Here is an 8,523-nt window from a genome sequence, read left to right as displayed (position 1 = left end):
ATACAGAGGTAGCGGAGCTTAGGCCGAACCCTGTCCCGGTTTTAAAACATTGAGTCATTTAACTAGCCACCTAATTTTAAATAGAAAGACGTGATCATACTGAACTGTACGGAAAATCGAGGCGTTACTTGCGAGAGATGCTCGATCCAGAATAAGTTGTCACAATTTCTATTTGTTTCCTTCTATCGGGGCATTTCACTTCTATAAGTCGCGACCTGAAATACGGAATTGGCTTAGAACAGGCCACCGTCCAAGGCCGACTTAAAGATAGTAGCTGCTTCCCTTGAATTAGATTTCGATCTTTTCGAAATTTAATTCTACAAAATTTTATTATTTCCAAAGAAGACTAACAAAAAATTATGCCCTACGATGGGTGACATCCAGCAAGAGTTCAGTTTAAGTATCTTTCAATATCTAAGAAAAGAAATTTTCCCGAATATACCTTTTATTATTTTGTTATATTATTCTTCTTATTATATCGTTATTCTTTTTACAATTTGTCTTTGCCATAATATCGTTATATTTGGTTATAATTTTTTTGGGTTACAATTACAAAAGCTTTGGGTTACAGTTTTGTTACCTCGTTAGACCAGAACATTACAGATTAGGTTCCTTATTTAACAATTATATTGACATAAGCTCACAAAATGGGGTTAGATCGTTCCCCGGAAAGAGGAGCTGAAGGAAGCTCTGTGTTAGTCTGTCCACTTTGTAATGGGGAAGTTAATGCTGTGGAGGTATGTCGAGCAGCATGCTCACATGAATTTCACAAGCGGTGCATCGAAGCGCATTGGAAGAAAAACGCACATTGTCCTATTTGTAAAGTGGTTTGTAGACCGAAGGTTGCAAAAGCCATAGAAAATCAGGATCGACAAACTCGTAGTCAATCCAAGATTCGGCAAAACGCTGATAGCGAGCAACAAGTATCCGAAGAATTGGCGTCTACCTCAGGAGTCAATTCAAATGCAAATGTTACGAACGAGAGCAGCACAAGCGTCATTACGGCGAATGCTATCACGTTGCTAGCCATGGAACGTAGATTGCTCAGTACTCTGTCAGAGAAGATGGCAGAGCTAGTCCAAACGATAGTAGTGGAAAATATTACAAGAGGGTTAGCAACTCAAAACGCTAACGTAGTAAACGTGCAGAATGGGACATCGGATTTACAACCGTCCGAAAATGAGGATAATAGGGTCGGTACTTACCACGCCAAGGACATTCGTCAGTAACCCGTCTTCGGTCGTTATCAGTCTAGGGTACTGTATGAGATTATACCCTAGCCTGATTCTTCCGGGGGGGCTTTTGTAGCGGGGACCGAAGACGGTTTTGTTTAACTTAGCCGAAATTCAGATAACCAAATTCTGTCGGACAAAAGCTGAATGATTTAGCACGATTTTTACTACTATTTTTACTACTATTTCTTGTAGTAATAGTAGCAATAGTAATTAACTAATATTTGGTATTTTTTTAACCATCTGTGGTATTACTAGCTGAAAAAGTGTTGTTAAGCGTGGGCGCAAATGCAGCTGTTAATGCAGTTGCAATTTTTTTCTGAGCCGTCGGCACATTTTTTCTGAATATCGGATTTGAATTTCTTTCCTAATTGGACCACACACCCAGAAGGAAGTAAAAACTGTGTCGCTGGGATAGAACTCCCTACCCACAAAGTGAGCATCACCCACCGACAGACGATCGATTAAATTTTGGCGAGCCGGACTTAAAAGTTCCGAGTTGCTGTGTGTGTGTGTAAGTTTAGTTGTGCCAGCGCGGTGCGCTTGTTTAATTATCGGAGTGGTTTTAGTTGCAGAGGACAGACTCTTTTGTTGACGAATTAATATTGAGGACTATTGCCCATTATTGGCCCAGGCCCGGGCAAAAATATTCTACGAGAGTATTCTACAAGTCGTGTACAACCTCACTGCGAGCAAGCTAACCACGGAACGTTGGCCAAGAGGGGACGTTCTCCCGGACAGCCTTGCTGGGGCATATCATCAGATAGTGCCCCAGGCGGAAGAGTGAGGAGAATTAAAAGGAAGACCGCTACTAAAAAAGTATACAGACCCAAGCCATCAGGTTATGTCGCGAAATTATAAGATTGAGTGCTCAAAATTTGTCAACAACTGGCGGACCTCGACTAAATAATGTGCATATAGTCCCAAACGATCGAGAGATGCGGGAAAAAATCTTAAGTTTTAGTGCGATCATAGGCTCAAGAAAGTTTTCCGAGTAACGGAGATAGGCTGCGCCGCCATTTCTCTTGTTGGCCTAGGTCATCGACCTCACCGTTAGTGATCGAGTAAAACCTCACTTTCACGTGCCCAGTTATGTCGCTCTCTCCGGGTCATTACATTCTCGCTACCGCTACATGCAGCATTTAGTAGTTTCCATTTAATTTAAAAATCACTATTTCTACTAAGTGGCCACGACTCCCAATTATAAGTGAAAGAATCTAATATTACATTTTTTTGAGTGGCTCTAAATTCTAAAAAAATTTTCTTTTTAGAGCCTTCTGCCACTCGGATTCAACCATCCAATTATAATTCACGTTTTTTTTTATTTTTTAAATTAGTAATTAATTAAATCTACGATAATGGAACTAAAATAAGAGCCAATGTTAAATTTAGTGCCTTCTATGTAAGGAACAAGTTGTCCACTGGGTTTATTTGTACATTTTAAAGTCAGCCATAATTCCCAAATTTACTAGTAACTATGGCAGCTAGCCAAGCGCTGCATTTGTTTCAGCCACTCCACCGAGAAGGATCGATCTTTCGTCGTTGGATTAAAAATCTGTGAGTTACCCCAAATTTTATGGTCTTTAATTACTTTGGCTACTTTACAAAGAAATAAACCCCAGTAATAACTGCCAATTTATTATTATTTTTACAAGTATTGAATTTTCTATCTATTTTTGAATATCCATTAAATAAGCTCGCATATTAAAAGTAAAGTAAAGCATAAAACCATTAGCATCCATTGGCACGATTTGAAAACTGAATTAATTCTAAAAAATATTAAATATTGAAATGGTTAAAGTTTAATTTTCTTTTAAAACAAGTATTATTATGTTAAGTCCTTTTGAATTATCATATACACTTTTTATTATTAAACCCTTTGAATTGAATTTCTAATACCTGTAATTATTTCTAAAAATCAAGGATGGAAGGTTTATTTTCGTTTTTGAAGAATAAAACCATGAACGTTTAAAATCTCAAGTGACTGAACTCAGCTGATGTCTGCCCGGATGTAGGGTGTTAAAGGGATCACCAGAGCGATGCTCTAGCGGCCGGTGATCATAGGTAGGGTGGGCAGTTCGCAAGCACATCAACACCAGTGTCTTGCCAAATGAATAGTCTTCTCTTTGTCTGTCCTTTCTTTCCGTCCTTCCGAATTTATTCCTCCGAACTCTTCCGGTTCAGTCCTCCTTTCATTTAGTTTGTCGCAAGCACGCTCAATTCTGGATTTAATAGTAATAATGTGTAGTGAGTGATAGAGTCCGTCCAAGCAAGACCACCACCCCCAAAGCCGACGAGCAGTAGCCGGACCCTATAGCGTGCCCCGCTAGCACAGACTCTTCCAATCCGTCCACACCGTACCGTTGCACATTACAAAATCCATACTATCTAAATCTTACAAAGAAGTACTTTAAGATAGGACTCTTTCATCCACAATTGAAGAGGTTATAGAAAAATTTAAGGAAATTTAGACGTTCTTAACCAAAGTCCAGAACAAACAGAGGTTATCAGTTGGACGGCCCAACCACAGGGGCCCATCCACAGGCGAGCATATTGGCGAAAATGTTGTGATCGACGAAATTTTTCCCGTGGATCGTGTTCGTCGTCAAACTTTTCGTCGCTTAAATGCTCGCATGAAATTGAAATCATTATATTTTGTCTACGTTAGCAATAACATGCTTGCCAATGGATGGCGACGTTGGCGCGTATATCATTTGGGAAAACGTTTAGTAGCGAGAATAAATTTTTGCGCAGCGCAAAATGAGTAAAAATTTTTGCAATTTATGTAAATAATTTTTTCTATGCAAATATTTATTGCCATCCGTGCAATTACAGAGCCGCTGTCGTTGTCCGTTGACATGTTGATTGCTTAAAAGTTTACCTGCCACTGGACAAATAGAACAAGTGTACAAAGCTCATGCATCGATCGAGGATATGTTCTCGGATTCTCACTCTGTCGCTCTCAGCAATGGGATCCTAATCACAATATAAACGCTCTCTCACTCTCAGTAACGGGAATAAAGCTTTTTAGTTTTTGTTAGACACCAATTTGAACACACGCAGAGACACGCGCAATAGAAGGAACTTGAAGGAACGGAGGATTCGTTAATCGTTCCTCCTTAGACCACGTCCAACTGATAACTGGCGCAGCCGGGAAACTACGAAAATAGTCATAGTAGCCTTTACATACCCACAAATGGAAAAGTGTAAAAAAGAGATGAATAAGTAAGTATAAAATGGAATCTCGGGTTACAACCTGAGACAATACAATGAGTAATGTGAATGGGAAGCAAAACTTATATACATACATATGTATTAGCAGTTCGGTCATGGGACGCACAAAAATTTTTACTTGACAAAACATATTTACAAGTATGTACTTCAAGCCATACTACACAAAAGAACAAACATTTGTAGGTACATTTTTTTTTTTTTTTAAATTGTTTATTAACAAAAACTTAAAACTAAGCTCTAACAATAAAGTGTCTCCTAAGTCGGTAATACCGCTAGGTTTTGCTTCGCAGGGCCATGATTGGCGCGCATAATCGCAACTACTTTTGTTTATCTATGCTAGCCTAGCCTCCGCTCGGTTTCTCTCTAGCCGTCTCAGCTCCTTCATCGTTAAGGCGGCAAAGCTGCTCATGCCTGCCCAGAACTGGGCGTCCTCCAGCAACCTCCTTCCGATGAGGTCCACCGTCGCTATTTCCCCTAGGAATCTCCGCCTGGGGACTGAAAGAGGTGGGCCGTCCAGGACCACATATTCCACCGTCTCGTCAACCCCGCAATCAGGGCACCTTGGGTCGTCATTGTGTCCAACTTTGTATAGATAACTCCTGAAGCACCCGTGGCCGCTTACGGCGTGGCCGACGTAAGCCAGAAATTTATTTCCCGTGCCTTCTTTGGAGCCATTTCTCGAGGTCGGGGACTAGTTGGTGGGTCCAGCGTCCCTTCGTCGACTCGCCCCATCGTTGTTGCCACTTCTGGATGCTTGTAACTCTCGAGCTCACTTTTAACCGACGGCGTGTCGCTGCCGGAGTTTGCCCGCTCAGCGCTACTAGAGCCTGGTATAGCTCTTGTCGCTTCGCCGCGAGCAGGTCGATTGGCAACATGCCTGCGATGACGAGAGCTGCGTCATCCGAGATCGTGCGGAAACCCGAGCACACCCTTAAGGCGCATAGGCTGTATGTGCTGGTCAATCCTTTGGTGTACGACCTTTTTGCAGAACGCGGCGATGTGCCCGAAGCTGAGGCATCTGAAGCAGCGATGCTGGGCCGTGCGCTCCCTGACCATGCACATGATCCATCCTATCCTAATCCTGCCTTCGGACAGGATCTTCGATGCCAGGCTCGACTACACTCCCAAAATGGCGACCTGGGTTCCAGAATAGCCTGGGCGGAGTGACTTTACCCTGATGGCCTCCTCCTGTCCGTTCGTTCGAACTTTGAAAGCTGGCATTATTTCGTCCTTAGTGGTCTCGCGACGTCCAGGTCGCAAATTTCTATGGTGGTCTCGCCTGTGACCGATCAAACGCTCGCTGCCTCGCCCAGCACCTGGGAAGGCGCCTGCCGCATCTTGAGAGCGTTTGCATCCTTCGCTGCCAGTTCCAGCAGGAGATCTCCTTCAGCCGTGCGCCGTATCTTTCTAACGTTTTGGCTGACATTGTTAAGTTTGCCATCTTGATGAGCACGTCGGGGCGGCTCTTCTTTGGCTGGCTTAGCTTGGCGTCCTTATTACCAGCTATTTGGTTTGCCTTATTTGGTTGTGGCATCTCCCGTGGGCGTTTCGCCCTTGCTACTTTGCTGTACGAGGCTCGGTCCGGTGTGGTCTGAGTAGCTTCCTCGACTCGTGAACTGTTGCAGCCCGGTACATCCCCGCTACAACTGCATCTAGCCCCTCCTTCCTGATTCGGGGCAGTGAGGGTCAGGTCCCTAAGCAGCTCCAGCAACTCCTTCAACCTCGCGAACGAGTTCTTCATTGCTTGGTTAATGCTTCTTACCTTTTGGTCATTCACCTTTGCCAAAAAATCCTCCAGGATCGCGCCCATCTCATCTAGGGGTTTGCGACATTTTGGATTTTTTTCCGGTTGGGAATTTCCTGGCGGAGACAGCTCGTCCCGATGCCTCTTCGGGGTATGATCGCTCGCCGTCTGCTTGGCGGTGGGGGTTCTCTTTATTTTATTTCCCCGCCCAACCCCTGGTGCTCCTCTAGGGTCTCACTTGTAGCTGATGCTGGGTCACCAGCCAAGTGCGCCCCCGGTGGAGCAGTTTTTTTGGAACGTAAGGTAGGGCCTCCAGAATCCTTGCCGTTACCGTGGGGGTTCCCGCGGGTGGATTTCCACTATTGTGGGTGCCACCTGGAGTAGTCTTGTTTAATTCTTCCAATCCGTTTTTCTTAATTATAGGTATTTTATACCTGCTGCCAGGCTTTTTGCTGTTTAACCTCCTGCCCGGTATCATAGCTGCCGGCCAATGTGGCCCAGACGCAGACCACGCCGCCGCCCATTGTGGGTCAGACGCAGCGTGGGTTTATTTGGGCGGGGAGAGGGACGAAGGAGAGGGGTACATCCATCAAAGCTACGATGGGGTTTTACCGCCCCGGCTCGGTCACCAGTGCCTCATTTCACATGTGTACCGCGTGGCGGTGGAGTTGGCATTTAGTCTGCTCCGCGACCTTTAACACCGTTGACACCACCCTCGCCTTGCGTCCTGCGCTGATGGTGCATGCGCCGCGCCTTGGTGTATGCTCATGTTCGTCAACCTGCTCGCCTACTTAAATTTTATTTTCCTCACTAACTAGAAACAACATTCGTGCGAACATCATTTTTCGATAAATTTTCAAACTATCAACATGTCAATGGACAACGACTGTGGCACTGTAATTGCACTTATGGCAATAAGTATTTGCTTAGAAAAAAAGAAAAAAATGAAGCGAAAAAAGGAAGCACAGTGCTCATCGAACTCTTTATATTTTTGAGTTGAACTTCTTATGCATTAATACGCAAATGCTTGTTTTTATATTTATCGCTTTGGCGTGCCATAATGCAGGCTCATTTTTGAGGTAATAAATAAAATCTAGCAGGAACTTAATATTCATTTTGCTCTATGAAAACGTTTTTGCAACTGACGTTCGCGCCATCCATTAGCGAGCATGTTGTTCCAACGTTGTCAATTCAATTTCATTCGAACATTTTGACGAACACAAAATTTGACAACGAACACTACCATACACAGGAAAAATTTCGTCGAGCACAACATATTCGCCCAACATGCTCGCTTGTGGATGGGCCCCTTAACTCGGGCCCCTTAACACATAGCAATAGGAATAACCCTTTTATCTCTGTCCAGCCACAATACAACATAGAAGAAGATCGACAAACATCAAACCAAAAATTTTCGAATACCTGCCTCGAAAACTCAACATAAGTTAGAAGTCAGAGTAAACATAGTTCTTCTCACCCATTCATAGAAATCGAATCCCTTCACACCACCCCATTAAAATTCCACCCCAATTCGACACTGGCTCCACGAATTCTTTCATCGACCCTAAATTTGTCAATAAAACAAATAGCGTTTGCATGGAAACTCCCATAACACTTAAAACAGCACTAAACAAATTTATAATCAAACAAAAATAAGCCTCCCGTTCCCACCAATATTCAAAAACCCTGGCAAGATGACCTTGCTACCATTTAAACTCCACTCCTTTTTCGATGGGCTACTGGGCATGGACTTGCTTCAACAACTTAAAGCTAAAATAGATCTAGATCTTAAAATTATCTAACACTACCCTTCTGATTTAAAATTATAACATCCAATCCTCAAACGTATACAATATCTCGTACAGCCAGTACAGAACACACAGGGAGTGTACCTATTCAATGCAATTGACATTAATAGCGAACTAATCATATCAGGTGGCCTTTATTACAAACAAAAGATAATGTAAAAATTTATAAGTGATTTAAATTTAGTAATTCACATCAACTCCTTTATCTTGAAGACCCTAACGAAGGTACACCCTTTTCTGAAACCAATTATATAGAGCTTTTCAACATTTCTTCCGACCTTCCTCAGTCACATGACACCCCGAATTCTCCAGAAGAACTTAACATAAAACACCTAAGTCCCGAAAAACGGGGATTAACCTCACTATGTAAAAATACATCGACATATTCTATAACAAAGCCAAACCTCTTAGTTTTACGAACGGAATAACACATTCTATTCCAACCATTGATAACGTTCCTCTACACGTTAATTCATATAGATACCCATTTATTCACAAGGGGGAA

At 42.9% G+C, this 8,523-nt stretch overlaps 1 long non-coding RNA gene across 1 annotated transcript; it reads left to right on the top strand.

Annotated features, from left to right (window-relative positions):
- The first annotated feature begins 541 nt into the window (after positions 1-541).
- On the top strand, positions 542-1,835 carry LOC138926848 (uncharacterized). Its single transcript, XR_011443510.1, has 2 exons — positions 542-1,746; positions 1,802-1,835. It is a non-coding gene; the product is annotated as an uncharacterized lncRNA (long non-coding RNA).
- The last annotated feature ends 6,688 nt before the right edge of the window (positions 1,836-8,523 follow it).

The sequence above is a fragment of the Drosophila bipectinata genome, chromosome 4 (genome assembly GCF_030179905.1).
Source record: "Drosophila bipectinata strain 14024-0381.07 chromosome 4, DbipHiC1v2, whole genome shotgun sequence".
Lineage (NCBI taxonomy): Eukaryota > Metazoa > Arthropoda > Insecta > Diptera > Drosophilidae > Drosophila > Drosophila bipectinata.
The sequence above is the reverse complement of the archived record's forward strand: the minus strand, read 5'-3'. Positions and strand labels throughout refer to the sequence as shown.